This window comes from Schistocerca americana, chromosome 11 (assembly GCF_021461395.2).
Source record: "Schistocerca americana isolate TAMUIC-IGC-003095 chromosome 11, iqSchAmer2.1, whole genome shotgun sequence".
NCBI lineage: Eukaryota > Metazoa > Arthropoda > Insecta > Orthoptera > Acrididae > Schistocerca > Schistocerca americana.
Window position 1 is genome coordinate 120,019,457 of NC_060129.1, and position 22,318 is coordinate 120,041,774.

The window sequence follows — 22,318 nt, forward strand, 5'->3', positions numbered from 1 at the left end:
TTTAACATGGCCTTTTTCCAAAAAAAACTGTATATTTTTGAATATATAAATAAAAAATTGCAAAAAAATGTTGTGAATTTTCATTACAATTGAAAAAAAATCATCTTTAATAAGTGAACTAAAATTTTGTAAAATCCCTGTGTTAAGTTGTAGCCCATATTCCAATAAATAATCTGTAAAAAGTTCAACTTCCTACCTCAAATACTTTGTGAGGAAAGATGTAACTTATAAGCGTTATTTTAACATTGCAAGTATAGGGCGTTCCGGAGCCCCTTAAACCAAGTGTCAATAGATGTGGACGGATGGCGGATAGCAGCAACGGATAGAGTACAGTAGAGGAGGAAACTTGTAGGTGGGTGCGGTCCTCTGGGTCTGATCACGTAGTGATAGTAGTAGCATTGTTAAAACCTCGGCAATTACTTTGAACAGTTAGTACTGTCCAGCGATACAGTAATACCATTGAGTACTGCAGCAACATTGCAGGACTGTTGAAGGCAACAGTTTTGCGGCCACACATTGCCGTACAATACGGCCTATTAAGCTTACGCGAGGGAAATGAAGGAATAGGACGCGCAAGATAAAATGGTTGGCGTAGTTCATAGTCCCGGTTAGAGTTTAGATAGCTGTGCTTCGGCTGAATGCTTTGCACACGTGTGGGATTCTGAGAAATACTGGCAGCTGATAAGCCGCTATCTGCTTCAGCCTTGACCACTGTGCCCCGTGGTGAACACAACAGCAGCTGGACGAAGCCTTTGTGCGCCGGGAGAAACGTTCCTGTGACATCATCCGACGTAAGTAGGTTATATGGGATTACCGAGTACTCCCCGTGTCCCAAAAGGGAAAAGGCCAGCAGATTCGTCACGTATTTGGCACGCCGCTTGCCCACAACCTTGAGTGAAAGACTGTGAGATATTTGGCTCAACACTCGCTCGTTTTGGAGAAAAATTCATGACGCGCAATACTCAAAATCGACGGGAACGATTGTGTGGTTTCACCGCCAGACACCACACTTACTAGGTGGTAGCCTTTAAGTCGGCCGCGGTCCATTAGTATACGTCGGACCCGCGTGTCGCCACTATCAGTGATTGCAGACCGAGCGCCGCCACACGGGAGGTCTAGTCTAGAGAGACTCCCTAGCACTCGCCCCAGTTGTACAGCCGACTTTGCTAGCGATGGTTCACTGTCTACATACGCTCTCGTTTGCAGAGACGACAGTTTAGCATAGCCTTCAGCTACGTCATTTGCTACGACCTAGCAAGGCGCCATATTCAGTTACTATGTCTTCTGAACTGATAATATTGTGATTCATGTACCGTCAAGAGCGACGTTCATCATTAATGGATTAAAGTTAAGTATCAAACTAATTACGTCCGCTTTCCGAATTCTCATTCCTTGTCATGTTCCAGACCTCACGTCAGTATAGTTCTTACCTCCTGACGCCAACCTGCGTGAGCTAAAACGCGTACATTTCGGCCTCCCCTAGAAACACGGTGTTGGCTCTTCTGCCAACACTACAGATAGAGAATTGATAACTCATAATTTTTATCATCATATGCGGGGTCTGCAAATCACTGAAATAGAGGGAAGAATCTTTTACGACTACCTCTTATGCACCCACCCGACCGAGACATCTGTCTGCAGAACGGACAACTCGCATACAATTCCCGAATGAATTTTGCAGTTTTTCTTCATTTTTATACTTTTTGGTTTCGAAATTGGTAAGAATGGAAGGGTTTATAAGGTAAAAAAATCAATAAGGAATAATAACAGGCAAACAAATGACTCAAATAACTTGGACCAACAAACAACTGAAAAGTTAACCTCCCCCGTTTACAGTGCCTCATTCACTCACCCTCTTACATTGCCTCAATCTCCCTAAAGCAGACTTCGTTTTTCTTTAAAAATATTCTTTTCCGGGAATTAATTTTGGCGCATACCGTGCGACTATATTAGCCGTTATATCGGAGCTGAAAGTTGGTCATGAATTGTGTTACGAGTCGTCGTTCCATCTGCGCGGTGGTGCAATTGCCGCAGGACTTCCAAAAGCAGACTGCAATTCTGAGCGCTAGAAATAAAGTTTTTACCTTGGCAATAAAAACAAACATCCCACGGGTGGTTTACAGGTGTGCAGTTTGGCGGTATTACTTGTAATATGTGGCCGAGCAGTTCTAGGCGCTTCAGTCCGGAACCGCGCTGCTGCTACGGTCGCAGGTTCGAATCCTGCCTCGGGCATGGGTCTGTGTGATGTCCTTAGGTTAGTTAGGTTTAAGTAGTTCTAAGTCTACAGGGCTGATGACCTCAGATGTTAAGTCCCATAGTTCTCAGACCCATTTGAACCATTTGTAACGTGCATGGCTGTTGAACCTGGTCATCCTTTATTGTATGATTATATGATAGCGGAACAAACACTGGTAGCAGTTACTTCTGTAAAATATCTGGGAGTATGCGTGCGGAAAGATTTGAAGTGGAATGATCATATAAAATTAATTGTTGGTAAGGCGGGTACCAGGTTGAGATTCATTGGGAGAGTCCTTAGAAAATGTAGTCCATCAACAAAGGAGGTGGCTTACAAAACACTCGTTCCACCTATACTGGAGTATTGCTCATCAGTGTGGGATCCGTACCAGATCGGGTTGACGGAGGAGATAGAGAAAATCCAAAGCAGAGTGGCGCGTTTCGTCACAGGGTTATTTGGTAACCGTGATAGCGTTACGGAGATGTTTAGCAAACTCAAGTGACAGACTCTGCAAGAGAGGCGCTCTGCATCGCGGTGTAGCTTGGTCGCCAGGTTTGTAGAGGGTGCGTTTCTGGATGAGGTATCGAATATATTGCTTCCCCCTACTTATACCTTCCGAGGAGATCACGAATGTAAAATTAGAGAGATTAGAGCGCGCACGGAGGCTTTCAGACAGTCGTTCTTCCCGCGAACCATACGCGACTGGAACAGGAAAGGGAGGTAATGACAGTGGCACGTAAAGTGCCCTCCGCCACACACCGTAGGGTGGCTTGCGGAGTATAAATGTAGATATAGATCTATAAACATGCTGTCATATATGACAGCATTAATTTATCCACCCCAATATCAGATAAAATTTGCTATCAACAACGTATGGTTTTAAAGTGTTCTCAGGACAAGTTTGGTAAACTGAATTTTTCAACGTCCTGGAGTCGGAGCAAGTGTAGCCCCACCCCCCTCTTTTTTTTTAATGTGTCGTTTGAACGAGTGACCCCCTCCTATTCTCCTGCCACTGTGATGGAATGTTGCGCCATGTACGTATGCGTTATTTTATATATATATATATATATATATATATATATATATATATATATATATATATATATATATATACCCTCCAACAGCGACAAGCATTCGTTAATCTTCCCTTTTGCAATAACATGTGCCGATGCTTGTCTCCACAGCAGTCTTAATCGGAACAGGTTTCACACAACGAGGATTAACATTTTAAATAGTAATCCAAATCGTTTGAGAATTTTTTTTTTTACCTACGTCGTTATTACTCCTTACTGTTCTACTTACCAGTTTCGAAACAGAAAAAACTGAAATGAGAAAAAAAAACTGAGAATGCTTCTGGCTGTTGAACACGGGTTCTGTGCTCTACGCCAAGGTGTTGTGGTTCAGTAAACTTGCAGCGTTTTCGTTCAATGGCGCTTACCTTGTATTGTATAGTATTGTACTGAACTGGAGACCTAGAAACGACGGAGAGGCTTCGTCCCGCCGGAGCCCTCAGTGGTTCACAACCCCACAGCAGTCCACAGCAGTCCACCCACCCCACCGCCGCCCCACACCGAACTCAGGGTTATTGTGCGGTTCGGCCCCCAGTGGACCATCCCCCAGCAATGTCTCATACCAGATGAGCACACCGTTAAATGTTCGCATGGTAGAGTAATTATGGTGTACGCGTACGTGGAAACAGTGTTTGCGTAGCAATCGCCGACATAGTGTAACTGAGTTTAGAATTATATATTAATACCTTCTGCTGCTGACGAGCGTTGATATATATAAAGGAAGACAGGTGAAAATGTGTGCCCCGACCGGAACTCGAACCCGGGATCTCCTTCTTACAGGGCAGGTGGTCTATCCGTCAGAGCCACCGAGGGCACAGAGGATAGTGCGACTGCAGGGGCTTATCTCTGGCACGCCTCCAGTGAAACCCACATTCGCAACTTATTGTCCCGCACTATATTCATAGTGACCCTGCCCATCATACTCATTACCGCCGATTCCCGTAAGAGTTCGGGCACTCAAGGTGGCACGGGTAAAATACAGGGAGCGAAAGGCTATTTACAATTTGTACAGAGACCAGATGGCAGTTATAATAGTCGGAGGGCATGGAAGGGAAGCAGTGGTTGGGAAGGGAGTGAGACAGGGTTGTAGCCTCTCCCCGATGTTGTCCAATCTGTATATTGAGCAAGCAGTAAAGGAAACAAAAGAAAAATTCGGAGTAGGAATTAAAATCCGTGGAGAAGAAATAAAAACTTCGAGGTTCGCCGATGACATTGTAGTTCTGTCAGAGACAGCAAAGGATATGGAAGAGCAGCTGAACGGAATGGACAGTGTCTTGAAAGGAGGGTATAAGATGAACATCAACAAAAGCAAAACGAGGATAAGTCGGGTGATGCTGAGGGTATTAGATTAGGAAATGAGAAACTTAAAGTAGTAAAGGAGCTTAGCTATTTGGGGAGCAAAATAACTGATGACGGTCGAAGTAGAGAGGATATAAAATGTAGACTGGCAATGGCAAGGAAAGCGTTTCTGTAGAAGAGGAATTTGTTAACATCAAGTATAGATTTAAGTGTCAGGAAGTCGTTTCTGGAAGTATTTGTGTGGAGTGTAGCCATGTATGGAAGTGAAACGTGGACGATAAATAATTTGGACAAGAAGAGAATACAAGCTTTCCAAATGTGGTGCTACAGAATAATGCTGAAGATTAGATGGGTATATCACATAAGGAGGTATTGAATAGGATTGGGGAGAAGAGGAGTTTGTGGCACAACTTGACAAGAAGAAGGGATCGGTTGGTAGGGCATGTTCTGAGGCATCAAGGGCTCACCAATTTAGTATTGGAGGGCAGCGTGGAGGGTAAAAATCGTAGAGGGAGACCAAGAGATGAATACACTAAGCAGATTCAGAAGGATGTAGGTGGCAGTAGGTACTGGCAGATGAAGAAGTTTGCACAGGCTAGAGTAGCATGGAGAGCTTCATCAAACCAGTCTCAGGACAAGACCGCAACAACAACAACAACAACAATAACAACAAACTACAGCTGCTGACGGGCGTTGATATATATCAACGGGGACAGTTGAAAATGTGTGCCCCGACTGGAACTCGAACCCGTGATCTCCTGCTCACGTGGCAGACGCTCTAACCATCTGAGCCACCGAGGGCACAGAGGATAGTGCGATTGGAGGGACTTATCTCTGGCATGCCTCCCGTGAGACATTCACAACTTATTGTCCCGCACTATATTCACAGTGCACCTGTCCATTATACTCATTACTCGCGGCTTTACCGCCGATTCCCGTAAGAGCTCGGGCACTGTTTGTGAATCCGCACAGGAGAAGATGGTCAAATGGCCGATGAGCCTTATATATATGTATATTCAAATTCTAAAGGTGGCAGGGGTAAAATACAGGGAGCGAAAGGCTATTTATAATTTGTACAGAGACCAGATGGCAGTTATAAGAGTCGAAGGGCATGAAAGGGAAGCAGTGGTTGGGAAGGGAGTGAGACAAGGTTGTAGCCTCTCCCCTATGTTACTTAATCTGTATACTGAGCAAGCAATAAATAAAACAAAAGAAAAATTCGGAGTAGGTATTAAAATCCATGGAGAAGAAATAAAAACGTTGAGGTTCGCCGATGACATTGTAATTCTGTCAGAGACAGCAAAGGACTTGGGAAAGCAGTTGAACGGAATGGACAGTGTCTTGAAAGGAGGATATAAGATGAAAATAGACAAAAGCAAAACGACGATAATGGAATGTAGTCGAATTAAGTCGGGTGATGCTGCGGGAATTAGATTAGGAAATGAGACACTTAAAGTAGTAAAGGAGTTTTGCTATTTGGAGAGCAAAATAACTGATGATGGTCGAAGTAGAGAAGATATAAAATGTAGACTGGCAATGGCAAGGAAAGTGTTTCTGAAGAAGAGAAATTTGTTAACATCGAGTATAGATTTAAGTGTAAGGAAGTCGTTTTTGGAAGTATTTGTATGGAGTGTAGCCCTGTATGGAAGTGAAACATGGGCGATAAATAGTTTAGTACAGAAGAATGCTGAAGATTAGGTGGGTAGATCACATAACTAATGAGGAAGTTTTGAATAGAATTGGGGAGAAGAGGAGTTTGTGGCACAACTTAACTAGAAGAAGGGATCAGTTGGTAGGACATCAAGGGATCACCAATTTAATATTGGAGGGCAGCGTGGAGGGTAAAAGTCGTAGAGGGAGACCAAGAGATGAATACACTAAGCAGATTCAGAAGTATGAAGGTTGCAGTAGGTACTGGCAGATGAAGAAGCTTGCACAGGATAGCATGGAGAGCTGCATCAAACCAGTCTCGGGACTGAAGACCAGAACAACAACAACATATATATGAAGATGGTACCATAATGGTTCAAATGGCTCTGAGCACTATGGGACTCAACTGCTGAGGTCATTAGTCCCCTAGAACTTAGAACTAGTTAAACCTAACTAACCTAAGGACATCACAAATATCCATGCCCGAGGCAGGATTCGAACCTGCGACCGTAGCGGTCTTGCGGTTCCAGACTTCAGCGCCTTTAACCGCTTGGCCACTTCGGCTGGCAAATGGTACCATATCCATATGTGTATATAGTTCTGGCAATACCGACCATGACCTCCCTCTTCTGTGCGGATGCACACATATTACCCGAACTCTTACGGGACTTGGTAAGAATGTCCTCCACGAATGTAGTATGTGGACATATATGGTGAGAAAATGGGTCTCGCAGGAGGCGTGCGTGAGGTAGTCCCTGCGCTCTGTGGCTCTGACGGATAGAGCATCTGCCATGTAAGCAGGAGATCCCGGGTTCAAGTCCTGGTCGGGGCATACATTTTCACCTGTCCCTGTTGAATTATATCAACGCCCGTCAGCAGGTAAAGGTATTAAAATGGACACCATATCCAGATAAGTATACAGTGTAACTGAGATGGAATAAGGGGAACCAAGCTGCATTCGCCGAGGCAGATGGAAAACCGCCTAAAAACCATCTACAGGCTGGCCGGCACACCGGACCTCGACACTAATCCGCCGGGCGGATTCGTGCCGGGGACCGGCATGCCTTCCCACTCGGGAAGCAGCGCGTTACACCGCACAGCTAGCCGGGGAGTGGGGGGGGGGGAGGGGGGAGGGGGGGAGGGGGGCGGACGCCGCTTACCTTACACTGAGGTGACAAAAGTCACTCGATACTTGCTAACCTCCTAATATCGTTTCTGTCCTCCTTTTTCCCGCTGTATTGGAGCAACTCGATCTGGCATGGACTCAACAAGTCGTTGCAAGCCCCTGCAGAAAAATTGGCCCATGCTGCCTCTGTAGCCGTCCATAGCTGCGAAAGTGTTCCCAGTGCAGAATTTTGGGCACGAACCGACATCTCGATTACGTCCGAGATATGTTCGATGGGATTCATGTCGGGCGATCTGGGTGGCCAAACCTTTCGCTCGGGTCGTCCAGAACGTCCTTTACACTAGTCGCGAATATTTGTGGCCCGGTAATATGGCACAAGGTGATCCATAAAAATTCCATCACTCTTTGGGAACCTAGAGTTCATGAATGAAAGCAAATGGTCTCCAAGAAGCCGAACCCTCCAGTCCATTTAATGTGAATACGCCTCACATTATTGAGGCTACCACCAGCCTTGTTGGCGGCTTGGGTCCATGGTTTTATGCGGTCTCTGCCAAACTCAAACACTACCACAGCTCTTACCAAGCGAAATCGGGACTCATCTGACAAGGCAGCGGTTTTCCAGTCGTCTAGGGTCCAACCACAGTGGCATAAATGTTTTGTAGACACAAGGTGCTCGCTAAGACATGGGGAATCATCATGTGGTTCAAAATGGTTCAAATGACTCTAACCACTATGGGACTTAACATCTGAGGTCATCAGTTCCCTAGAACTTGTAACTACTGAAACCTAACTAACCTAAGGATATCACACACATCCGTGCCCGAGGCAGGATTCGAACCTGCGACCGTAGCAGCAACGCCATCAGGTGGTCCAAGCACACCTGACGACGTCGTTGAGCGAGTGAGTCAACATTTTGTCAACAGCCCTAAGAAACCCAACCGGTGTGCATCTCGCAAACTGTAAATCCCACATACGACTGGTTGGCGCGTGTTGAGAAACCGTTTGCATTTGAAACCGTGCAGACTGACGATCGTACAAGCAATAAAAGACACTGATAAAATTGCTCGCAAGAACTTCTGTGAGGGTATGTTAAATCGATTACATGAGGTTGAAAATTTTTGGAGAAAATCATCATTTCTGACGAGTCGACTTTTTACTTAAGTGGTAAGGTTAACGGCCTTGCCGCAGTGGCCACACCGGTTCCCGTCAGATCACCGAAGTTAAGCGCTGTCGGGCTGGGCTAGCACTTGGATGGGTGACCATCCGGTCTGCCGAGCGCTGTTGGCAAGCGGGGTGCTCTCAGCCCTTGTGAGGCAAATTGAGGAGCTACTCGACTGAGAAGTAGCGGCTCCGGTCCCGTGAACTGACATACGGCCGGGAGAGCGGTGTGCTGACCACGTGCCCCTCCATATTCGCATCCAGTGACGCCTGTGGGCTGAGGATGACACGGCGGCCGGTCGGTACCGTTGGGCCTTCGTGGCCTGTTCGGGAGGAGTTTAGTTTTAGATTTTTGTCGAGGTTAACACACACAACTGTAGAATTTGGGGCAGTGAAAATCCACATCAAACATTGCCAAATCTAGGTGACAGCACCAAACTGAACGTTTTGTGTCCACTGAGGAAGAACAAAGAGTACGGCACCTGTTTTTTCCGTAAGAGAACAATCGACGGGGTTGTGTACATGGATATGTTATAACAATTTTTGATACCACAGATCGATGAGGATCTACATCTACATTCACACTCCGCAAGCCACCTGACGGTGCGTAGTGGAGGGTACCTTGAGCACTTCTATCGGTTCTCCCTTCTATTCCAGTCTCGTATTGTTCGTGGAAACAAAGATTCTCGGTATGCCTATGTGTGGGCTCTAATCTCTCTGATTTTATCCTCATTGTCTCTTCGCGAGATATACGTAGGAGGGAGCAATATACTGCTTGACTCCTCGGTGAAGGTATGTGTTCGAAACTTCAACAAAAGCCCGTACCTAGCTACTGAGCGTCTCTGTTCCAGAGTCTTCCACTGGAGTCTAACTATCAGGATGACCAAGAACTAAATGTTTATTTCATGCAAGATGGTGCACCACCCGACTATCTGGCTTAAATCCGGGATTTTCCCAGCGCCTGATTTCCAGGTCAATTGATTGGCCGGGATGCGCCAATTGCATGGCCCCCACGTTCCCATTACCTGACACCCCTCGACTTTTTTTTTAATGAGCATTCATCAAGAATATCGAGTTTGTACCTCCTGTGCCGGATATCCTACCCTAACTTAGAGCAAGAATTTACGCCGTCACTGAGCACCTGTAATGCTGCAGCGAGTTTCGGAAGAAATTGACTTCCGATGGGATGTGTACAGAATACCCAATGGAAGCTTTTGTGTTGGCAGAAGAGGCAACACCGTGTTACTAGGGGAGGCCGAAATGCACGCGTTTTAGCTCAAGCAGGTTGGCGTGAGGAGGAAAGAACTATAGTGACATGAGGTCTGGAACATGACAAGGAATGAGAATTCAGAAAGCGGACGTAATTAGTTTGATACTTTAATCCATTAATGATGAACGTCGCTCTTCACGGTACATGATTCACAATATTATCTGTTCACAATACATTCTTGAAGAATTTGGCGCCTTGCTAGGTCGTAGCAAATGACGTAGCTGAAGGCTATGCTAAACTGTCGTCTCTGCAAATGAGAGCGTCTGTAGACAGTGAACCATCGCTAGCAAAGTCGGCTGTACAACTGGGGCGAGTGCTAGTACGTCTCTCTAGACTAGACCTGCCGTGTGGCGGCGCTCGGTCTGCAATCACTGATAGTGGCGACACGCGGGTCCGACGTATACTAACGGACCGCGGCGGATTTAAAGGCTACCACCTAGCAAGTGTGGTGTCTGGGGGTGACACCACAGAAGTCACATACAACATCTTTAGTTTAATAATAATAATAATTTAAAAAAAAAGACTGATGTGTTTCCCAACAAAATAACACTAAACCCAGCTCTATATCTTTTCTCAATAAATTTATACGAATTTTTAAAGTTGTGAAGTAGTTTTTGAGACACCCTGTATTCTGCCGGAGCGCCGGTCGCGTGAATAATGTAGGCCTGTTGCGCGGGACCCGGGGTTGCGTGTTTCTGCTAGCCCGGCTGTCCGACCAGCCGACACCGCTTCGCCGTCGCAGCAAGAGTTTGAGCGTGCATAATGCAGCGGCCGAATTCTGCGCGGCTGGAGAACACGCCGCGATCTCCCTCCAGCTGGAAACAATACGTCCGGGCGCTGTTTCCAGGAAAGAGCCGGTATTGTTCCAACTGTCTCGCGCTCGCGAACTTCTCCCCCTGGGCAAAGGCGATGTAGGCCAAAGAAAGTGGGAACGGGCGTAGTTTGGAGCTCATGGACCCTTCGAATCCTGCCACTGACGTCGTAACAAGCTCCAGAAAGCAACACAAGAATTCCGAATTACCAACTAATGTCAACACCCGTTCCCAGAGATCCGAAATAACTAGCCGTCACGAAATTAGACACCTCAAGGTAGCCTGTAGCCCACAGGCTGAAATGGCTCTGAGCACTATGGGACTCAAACAGCTGAGGTCATCAGTCAGCTAGAACTTAGAACTACTTAAACCTAACTAACCTAAGGACATCACACACATCTATGCCCGAGGCAGGATTCCAACCTGCGACCGTAGCAGCAGCGTGGCTCCGGGCTGAAGCGCCTAGAACCGCTCGGCCACAGCGGCCGGCAGGCCCATAGGCGCTAAGGCCAGTATTGCACGATGACATGCCTTTGACAAGGAAAAATGATCAATTATTCGTCAGATTGCTTTGACAAAGAACTATGACGTGGCGCTAAAAAGGGGTATTATACAGCCATCATATTTTTTTGTGGAAGTTCAAGACGGACAACAACAACTTGTTGCTTCTACAGTAATTGCATTGTGTCTCCATTTGGAAGAGAATTAGCGGGAAAAAAAGAAACATACTTGAGCGAAGCCACGCATTTTATGACGTGATAATAAAAGCATTCAGACGAATTTGTTACGAGAGCTGCAACTGGGGGACTTCAACTCTTATACAGGGTGGTCCACTGATCGTGACTGGGCCAAATATCGCACGAAATAAGCGTCAAACGAAAAAACTACAAAGAACGAAACTCGTCTAGGTTGAGGGGGGAAACCAGATGGCGCTATGGTTGGCCCGCTAGATGGCGCTGCCATATGTCAAATGGATATCAACTACGTTTCTTTTAAAATAGGAACCCCCAGTTTTTATTACATATGTCTCCGCAATATCCTTTCTTTCAGGAGTGCTAGTTCTGCAAGGTTCGCAGGAGAGCTTCTGTAAAGTTTGGAAGGTAGGAGACGAGATACTGGCAGAAGTAAAGCTGAGTACCGGGCGTGAGTCGTGCTTCGGTAGCTCAGATGGTAGAGCACTTGCCCGCGAAAGGCAAAGGTCCCGAGTTCGAGTCTCGGTCCGGCACACAGTTTTAATCTGCCAGGAAGTTTCCTATCACAGCAGACACCGGTGCAGAGTGAAAATCTCATTCTAGGGCGTATCATAACTAATGGCGTAAACGCATACAGTTGAAAGTACACGATACTAGAAGCAAAAAAGTCTCAGTAACCATAGCGTCTTAATTCCATACCTTAAGAGCTAACATCAATTTTTCATCTTCGATAGTGTGTTGCAAATATCTTCTACTGCAAGCTCTTTGCTTTCCATATTTTGGGAGATATTACACTACTGGCCATTAAAATTGCTACACCAAGAGGGAATGGAGATGATAAACGGGTATTCATTGGACAAATATATTATACTAGAACTAACATGTGATTACATTTTCACGCAATTTGGGTGCATAGATCCTGCGAAATCAGTACCCAGAACTACCACCTCTGGCCGTAATAACGGCCTTCATACGCCTGGGCATTGAGTCAAACAGAGCTCGGATGGCGCCCATGCAACTCCAACATGATACCACAGTTCATCAAGAGTAGTGACTGGCGTATTGTGACGAACCAGTTGCTCGGCCACCGTTGACCAGACGTTTTCAATTGGTGAGAGATCTGGAGAACGTGCTGGCCAGGGCAGCAGTCGGACATTTTCTGTATCCTGAAAGGCCCGTAAATGACCCAACATGCGGTCGTGCATTATCCTGCTGAAATATCGGGTTTTTGCAACGATCGAACGGAGGGTAGAGCCACTGGTCGTAACACATCTGAAATGTAACGTCCACTGTTCAAAGTGCCGTCAATGCGAACAAGAGGTGACCGAGACGTGTGACCAATGGCACCCCATACCATCACGCCGAGTGATACGCCAGTATGGTGATGACGAATACACGATTCCAATGTGCGTTCACCGCGATGTCGCCAAACACGGATGCGACCATCGTGATGCTGTAAATAGAATCTGGATTCATCCGAAAAAATGACGTTTTGCCATTCGTGCACCGAGGTTCGTCGTCGAGTACACCATCGCAGGCGCTCCAGTCTGTGATGCAGCGTCAAGGGTAACCGCAGAGGTGGTCTCCGAACTGATAGTTCGTGCTGCTGCAGACGTTGTGGAACTGTTCGTGCAGATTGTTGTTGTCTTGCAAACGTCCCCATATGTTGACTCAGGGATCGAGACGTGGCTGCACGATCCGTTACAGCCATGCGGATAAGATGCCTGTCATCTCGACTGCTAGTGATACGAGGCCGTTAGGATCCAACACGGCGTTCCGTATTACCCTCCTGAACCCACCGATTGCATATTCTGCTAACAGTCTTTGGATCTCGACCAACGCGAGCAGCAATGTTGCGATACGATAAACCGCAATCGCGATAGGCTACAAATCGACGTTTATTAAAAGTCGGAAAGTTGATGGTACACATTTGTCCTCCTTACACGAGGCATCACAACAACGTTTCACCAGGCAACGCCGGTCAACTGCTGTTTGTGTATGAGAAATCGGTGGGAATCTTTCCCCATGTCAGCACGTTGTAGGTGTCGCCACCGGCGCCAACTTTGTGTGAATGCTCTGAAAAGCTAATCATTTGCATATCACAGCATCTTCTTCCTGTCGTTTAAATTTCGCGTCTGTAGCACGTCATCTTCGTGGTGTAGCAATTTTAATGGCCAGTAGTGTATTTTTAAGTATCTCATTTGTAGACTGAACTTTCTTAGTATTCTGCCTATAAACCGAAGTCTGCCCCCTGCTTTACCAACGACTGAGTAGTGGTGTTGGTAAGTTCCTATGGGACCAAACTGCTGAGGTCATCGGTCCCTAGGCTTACGCACTACTTAATCTGACTAAAACTAACTTCCTCTAAGGACAAAACACACACACCCATGCCACAGGAAGGACTCGAACCTCCGACGTGGGAAGCCGCGCGAATCGTAGCAAGTTGGCTTAAAGCGCGCGACTACCCACACGATTGAGCTCATGTGATTATTCCAGTTCATATTCTTACGAAGTGTTACATCCAGGTATTTATATGAGCTTCCCGACTCCTACTGAGGCCCACTGATGTTGTAGCCACAAGATACTACGTGTTGCCATTTTGTGAAACGCGTAATTCTACTTTTAAAGCATTTTGTAGAGCTTTGCACCACTTGGAAAATTTGTCGAGATCCGACTGAATATTTGTGCAGTTCTTTTCAGATATTACTTCATGATACATAACTACAAAAAGTCTGAGTGTACTAACAGGCGTGTTTTTTAAGTAAGTACCTTTTTGAAAGTAAAAAAAGGCGTGCTAAGATATTTCAATAATTTTATTTTTGCATGAAAGCCTGTACCTTAATCTGCTTCTTTTCATAATTTCTGTCAATAATGAGGCACTTGTCATAACGTTGTACCAGTTTTTGAATACCCTCCTCATAGAAGTCTGCCGCCTGACTTGTTAACCACTGCATCACCACTGTTTTGACTTCGTCATCGTCATCGTGTTGAAGACGCTGACCGCCCAGGTGTTTCTTCAAGAGCAGGAACAGATGGTAGTCACTGGGCGCAAGATCGGGGCTGTACGGAGGATGATCTAGAGTTTCTCATCTAGAACATGTGATGAGGTCTTTCGACCGATTCGCCACGTGCGGACGGGCATTGTCTTGCAGCAAAACGATGCCCTTGCTCAACTTCCACGCACTGCTGCTTTGATTCTGGTGTGACGTAGCCACCCACGTTTCATCGCCCGTAACACTTTGGCTTAAGAAATCGTCACCGTCGTTGTGGCACCGCTCAAGGAAAATCAATGCATTGTCTAAATGTTTGGTTTTGTGCACATCCGTCAACATTTTCGGCACCCAACGTGCGCACAATTTTCGGTAATTCGAGTGCTCGGTCACAATGCCATACAAAACACTATGAGAAACAGTAGGAAAGTCATCCCGCAAGGAGGAAATCGTAAAGCGTCTGTTTTCTCTCACCTTATTGTCCACTTCCTGCACCAAACTTTCATTAACGACCGAAGGACGCCCACTCCGTTGTTCATCGTGCACATTTGTGCGGCAATCTTTAAATGCTTCACCAACTTTCTTACCATTCCATCACTCATAATGTTTTCTCCGTAAACTGCACAGATCTCACGATGAATATCGATCGCTTTTAGGCCTTTAACACTAAGAAATCTTGTAACAGGCCGTACTTCACAGTCGGCGGGACTCACGATTATCGGAGGCATCTTGAACACTCAGTACACAGCGTAAACAACGAAGAATCAGACTGTAATGGCGCCAGTGCGTAGATTAGGGTACAGGCATTCATGTAAGAATAAAATTATTTAGATATCTTAGCACGTCTTTTTTAATTTCAAAACGGTACTTACTTAAAAAACACGCCTCGTACGAGGGCAGTTCAATAAGTAATGCAACACATTTTTTTTTCTCGGCCAATTTTGGTTGAAAAAACCGAAAATTTCTTGTGGAATATTTTCAAACATTCTCGCTTCGTCTCGTATAGTTTCATTGACTTCCGACAGGTGGCTGCGCTGTACGGAGCTGTTAAAATGGCGTCTGTAACGGATGTGGGTTGCAAACAACGGGCAGTGATCGAGTTTCTTTTGGCGGAAAACCAGGGCATCTCAGATATTCATAGGCGCTTGCAGAATGTCTACGGTGATCTGGCAGTGGACAAAAGCACGGTGAGTCGTTGGGCAAAGCGTGTGTCATCATCGCCGCAAGGTCAAGCAAGACTGTCTGATCTCCCGCGTGCGGGCCGGCCGTGCACAGCTGTGACTCCTGCAATGGCGGAGCATCCGAACACACTCGTTCGAGATGATCGACAGATCACCATCAAACAACTCAGTGCTCAACTTGACATCTCTGTTGGTAGTGCTGTCACAATTGTTCACCAGTTGGGATGTTCAAAGGTTTGTTCCCGCTGGGTCCCTCGTTGTCTAACCGAACACCATAAAGAGCAAAGGAGAACCATCTGTGCAGAATTGCTTGCTCGTCATGTGGCTGAGGGTGACAATTTCTTGTCAAAGATTGTTACAGGCGATGAAACATGGGTTCATCACTTCGAACCTGAAACAAAACGGCAATCAATGGAGTGGCGCCACACCCACTCCCCTACCGAGAAAAAGTTTAAAGCCATACCCTCAGCCGGTAAAGTCACGGTTACAGTCTTCTGGGACGCTGAAGGGGTTATTCTGTTCGATGTCCTTCCCCGTGGTCAAACGATCAACTCTGAAGTGTATTGTGCTACTCTTCAGAAATTGAAGAAACGACTTCAGCGTGTTTGTAGGCACAAAAATCTGAACGACCTTCTCCTTCTTCGTGACAACGCAAGACCTCACACAAGACTTTGCACCCGAGAGGAGCTCACAAAACTTCAGTGGACTGTTCTTCCTCATGCCCCGATCTCGCACCGTCGGATTTCCATATGTTTGCCCCAATGAAGGACGCAATCCGTGGGAGGCACTACGCGGATGATGAAGAAGTTATTCATGCAGTACGACGTTGGCTCCGACATCGACCAGTGGAATGGTACCGTGCAGGCATACAGGCCCTCATTTCAAGGTGGCGTAAGGCCGTAGCATTGAATGGAGATTACGTTGAAAAATAGTGCTGTGTAGCTAAAAGATTGGGGAATAACCTGGTGTATTTCAATGCTGAATAAAACAACCCCTGTTTCAGAAAAAAAATGTGTTGCATTACTTATTGAACTGCCCTCGTATTAACTTTGTCTCCAAGATCAGTAATATGCAACATGGTCAGAAAGGTCAGGAAACAGTTCTATGCGGCACAAATCTCGCTTGATTCCTCTGTGCGATGGTACTTTCGATAACAAGCGTACGTGTGGTACTGAGTGAAATTGTATTTTTTCGGGAGCATACGGAGTAAACTGAATGACGTGTGTGACGAGGTGATGCTGGGTCGCACAAAAGCGGCGGTCCGCGTACAGAGCCGTGTGGAAACAGCAGCTGTGCAGTTAGCAGACAGCATTTACTGGGCGGAATCGTCGAAAATTACCGCCGTAATGGGACTGGGACTGTTCCATCGAACGGTCTGCCGCCAGCACACTGCAGCCCATTAAATGCGATGACGGCTGACTGCGACAGATTACCGCCGCCGAAATTGTTGCTCAAAGCGAATTCGATAGGCAGATGCCCAATTCCCGCCCCGTCGCTCAGTTTATTATTAAGATTTCACCGGCTGTCGCACCCAGCAGAGCTGCGAAACGCTCAGAGGAGCGTGTCCGCCTCACGGAATATCAGTGCAGGCCTTGAAAAAACAGAACAGCCTCAAGGGTGGTAGTGGGCGTCAGGAGTCGAATCCACAATCAGCTGCGAGTATCAGTGTGGTTTATAACAAATCAAGAGTAACGGGATCTTTGTGAGTTAACCAAAGTTTACGATACCAACATCGTTTCAGTAATGTCTATGCACTGCGGCAGTTCGTCGACCGGCCGGCCGCGGTGGCCGAGCGGTTCTAGGCGCGACTCCTACGGTCGCAGGTTCGAATCCTGCCTCGGGCATGTGTGTGTGTGATGTCCTTAGGTTAGTTAGGTTTAAGTACTTCTAAGTCTAGCGGACTAATGACCTCAGATGTTAAGTCCCATATACAGGATGTTACAAAAAGGTACGGCCAAACTTCCAGGAAACATTCCTCACACGCAAAGAAAGAAAATATGTTATGTGGACATGTGTACGGAAACGCTTACTTTCCATGTTAGAGTTCATTTTATTACTTCTCTTAAAATCACATTAATCATGGAATGGAAACACACAGCAACAGAACGTACCAGCGTGACTTCAAACACTTTGTCACAGGAAATGTTCAAAATGGCCTCCGTTAGCGAGGATACATGCATCCACCCTCCGTCGCATGGAATCTCTGATGCGCTGATGCAGCCCTGGAGAATGGCGTATTGTATCACAGCCGTCCACAATACGAGCACGAAGAGTCTCTACATTTGGTACCGGGGTCGCGTAGACAAGAGCTTTCAAATGGCCCCATAAATGAAAGTCAAGAGGGTTGAGGTCAGGAGAGCGTGGAGGCCACGGAATTGGTCCGCCTCTACCAATCCATCGGTCACCGAATCTGTTGTTGAGAAGCGTACGAACACTTGGACTGAAATGTGCAGGAGCTCCATCGTGCATGAACCACATGTTGTGTCGCACTTGTAAAGGCACATGTTCTAGCAGCACAGCTAGAGTATCCCGTATGAAATCATGATAACGTGCTCCATTGAGCGTAGGTGGAAGAACGTGGGGCCCAATCGAGAAATCACCAACAATGCCTGCCCAAACGTTCACAGTAAATCTGTGTTGATGACGTGATTGCACAATTGCGTGCGGATTCTCGTCAGCCCACACATGTTGATTGTGAAAATTTACAATTTAATCACGTCGGAATGAAGCCTCATCCGTAAAGAGAACATTTGCACTGAAATGAAGATTGACGCATTGTCGGATGAACCATTCGCAGAAGTGTACCCGTAGAGGCCAATCAGCTGCTGATAGTGCCTGCACACGCTGTACACGGTACGGAAACAACCGGTTCTCCCGTAGCACTCTCCATACAGTGACGTGGTCAACGTTACCTTGTACAGCAGCAACTTCTCTGACGCTGACATTAGGGTTATCGTCAACTGCACGAAGAATTGCCTCGTCCATTGCAGGTGTCCTCGTCGTTCTAGGTCTTCCCCAGTCGCAAGTCATAGGCTGGAATGTTCCGTGCTCCCTAAGACGCCAATCAATTGCTTCGAACGTCTTCCTGTCGGGACACCTTCGTTCCGGAAATCTGTCTCGATACAAACGTACCGCGCCACGGCCGTTGCCCCGTGCTAATCCGTACATCAAATGGGCATCTGCCAACTCCGCATTTGTAAACATTGCACTGACTGCAAAACCACGTTCGTGATGAACACTAACCTGTTGATGCTACGTACTGATGTGCTCGATGCTAGTACTGTAGAGCAATGAGTCGCATGTCAACACAAGCACCGAAGTCAACATTACCTTCCTTCAATTGGGCCAACCGGCGGTGAATCGAGGAAGTACAGTACATACTGACGAAACTAAAATGAGCTCTAACATGGAATTTAAGTGTTTCCGGACACATGTCCACATAACATCTTTTCTTTATTTGTGTGTGAGGAATGTTTCCTGAAAGTCTGGCCGTACCTTTTTGTAATACCCTGTATATATATATATATATATATAGAAAGTTCGTCGACCACATGACAGTGTCCGTCCCAACATTACGTTTACTGTCGAGTTGGATAGGGATGGCAGGCTTCCGTTCTCGGATGGTTTAGTTGAACGGAAGACAGGAGGCCGGTTTGGTCATTCACTGTCGAGGAAATCACTGACTGGTACTTAATCGCTTACAGCTCTTACCACCCTGTACACAAAGACCAGGGACTCTCACGGATATGATGGAGTGTGTAGCACAATATTAAAGTACTGTGCTGTACATGTTAGCCCTGTATTTAGCCATATTTGTAATTTTTCCTTTAGGAATGGTCAGTTTCCTGAACGATTCAAGCACTCAGTAGTAAAGTCGCTTTATAAAAAGGGAGAAAGGGATAATATAGACGATTTTAGACCTATTTCTATGCCATCAGCGTTTTGTAAAGTTATTAATGAAAAGGCTGTGTATGTAAGGATAATTGATCATTTTATATCCCACGAATTGCTGTCAAATGTACAGTTCGACTTTGGAAGTCGTTTATCAACTAAAAATACTATATTCTCTTTTCTGTGTGAGGTACTGGATGGGTTAAACAGAAGGTTTCGAACGCTAGACATATTTTTTGATTTAACTACGGTGTTTCATTGTGTTGATCGCAAAATATTGCTCCAGAAGTTGGACCGTTATTAAAAAAGGAGAGTAGTTCACAATTGGTTCACCTCTTACTTTAGCAACAGGCAGCAAAATGTCATTATTCAGAATGTTGAGAATGGCTGTGATGTGGGGTCTGAGTGAGGCACAGTCAAGTGGGGGGTGCCCCAGGGATCAGTGTTGGGGCCACTCCTGTTCCTTATTTATATAAATGATATGCCCTCTAGTATTACGGGTAACTCTAAAATATTTCTGTTTGCAGATGGCACTAGCTTGGTAGTAAAGAATGCTGTGCAGTTCGTGACCTAAGTTCATGGGTTGTAGGAAATAAAGTAACGCTATGTCACAGAAGGACTCAGTTTTTACAGTTTCTGACTCACAATTCAACAACACCTGACATTTTAATTTCACAGAATGGGCATATGATTAGGGAAACTGAACAGTTCAAATTTCTAGGTGTTCAGATATAGTAAACTGTAGTGGGAAGACCACGTTCAGGATCTTGTTCAAAGACTTTGCTCCTCAATTTGGTCCTGCGGAACTTGACGTGTAAATAAATAAATAATAAAACGAGAAAGCAGTACTGAACGCGTTAATAATCAAGGCAAAGATTATATCTGACGAGGACTATCTAGAGTTCGAATTTCAGCATTTGAAGCCCGTGTTCAGAGAAAATGGTTACAGCAAGGGAGAAATTGCTAAAGCTTTCAAGTGACACTGACGAAAGATGTCTCGTGAATCGGCGGGACAGGCCAAGGCGGCTGCGTTTCTTCCACACTGCGGAGTAAACAATATCAAGAAAGGCCGCGTGTTGAAGAGGCGTGGACTGAGAATCAGTGTTTCGGCTCGCCTCCAAGGTAAGACAATGTTACAACCTGTTAAAGACAGTATACGTCCAATCTAAAGAGTTCCTGGGCTGTGTGTGGTATGTCGTTGAGCGCGGTACTACACTACTGGCCAATGAAATTGCTACACCACGAAGATGACGTGCTACAGACGCGAAATTTAACCGACAGGAAGAAGATACTGTGATACGCAAATGATTAGCTTTTCAGAGGATTCACACAAGGTTGGCGCCGGTGGCGACACCTACAATGTGCTGACATGAGGAAAGTTTCCAACCGATTTCTCATACACAAACAGCAGTTGACCGGCGTTGCCTGGTGAATCGTTGTTGGGATGCCTCGTGTAAGGAGGAGAAATGCGTACCATCACGTTTCCGACTTTGATAAAGGTCGGATTGCAGCCTATCACGATTGCGGTTTATCTTATCGCGACATTGCTGCTCGCGTTGGTCGAGAACCAATGACTGTTAGCAGAATATGGAATCGGTGGGTTCAGGGGGGTAATATGGAACGCCGTGTTGGATCCCGACGGCCTCGTATCACTAGCAGTCGAGATGACAGGCATCTTATCCGCATGGCTGTAACGGATCATGCAGCCACGTCTCGATCCCTGAGCCAACAGATGGGGACGTTTGCAAGACAACAACCATCTGCACAAACAGTTCGACGACTTTTGCAGCAGCACGGGCTATTAGCTCGGAGACCACGGCTGCGGTTACCCCTGACACTGCATCACAGACAGGAGCGCCTGCAAAGGTGTACTCGACGACGAACCTGGGTGCACGAATGGCAAAACGTCATTTCTTCGGACGAATCCAGGTTCTATTTACAGCATCACGATGGTCGCGTCCGTGTTTGGCGACATCGCGGTGGAAGCATGTATTCGTCATAGCCATACTGGCGTATCATCCGGCGGTATGGGGTCGCATTGGTTACACGTCTCGGTCACCTCTTGTTCGCATTGACGGCACTTCGAACAGTGGACGTTACATTTCAGATGTGTTACGACCCGTGGCTCTACCCTTCATTCGATCCCTGCGAAACCCTACATTTCAGCAGGATAACGCACGACCGCATGTCGCAGGTCCTGTACGGGCCTTTCTGGATACAGAAAATGTTCGACTGCTGCCCTGGCCAGCACATTCTCCACATCTCTCACCAACTGAAAACGTCTGGTCAACGGTGGCCGAGCAACTGGCTCCTCACAATACGTCAGTCACTACTCTTGATGAACTGTGGTACCGTGTTGAAGCTGCATGGGCAGCTGTACCTGCACACGCCATCCGAGTTCTGTTTGACTCATTGCCCAGGCGTATCAAGGCCGTTATTACGGCCAGAGGTGGTTGTTCTGTGTACTGATTTCTCAGGATCTATGCACCCAACTTGTGTGAAAATGTAATCACATTCAGTTTTAGCATAATATATTTGTCCAATGAATACCCGTTTATCATCTGCATTTCTTCTTGGTGTACCAATTTTAAATGCCAGTAGTATATTTACATATATCAAACCATTCGAAAAATTGCCGAGGGTTTTGCGGAGCACTAATGACACATGAAACAAAGGGAACTTGAGACGTCGGCCGTGGGTCAACATTACCTAAAACACGGGCGTAAAATACAATTCGGAAAAAGAACGAGAGTTTTGGTTCAAACAACATCAAACTGGGAGTCTCTTATCAAAAACGTGGTGCGACAATTTTATTGGAGACCAGGGGCACATACATAGTGGGGCATGAAGGGGGAATTTGGACATTTAGCGAAAGCAAAGATGTAGGTTCGAAGCTTGTAGGGAGGCGGGAGGCGCAGTTTCAAACTTGGCGCCGGCCGCTCG

The 22,318-nt window shown here is 46.3% G+C and overlaps 1 protein-coding gene and 1 pseudogene across 1 annotated transcript in view; one reads left to right on the plus strand and one right to left on the minus strand.

The window, feature by feature from the left end:
• LOC124553355 overlaps positions 1 to 22,318 on the minus strand; it is a 705,505-nt gene that overhangs the window by 472,599 nt on the left and 210,588 nt on the right. The window lies entirely within an intron of this gene.
• LOC124554279 lies at positions 8,551 to 8,668 on the plus strand (annotated as a pseudogene).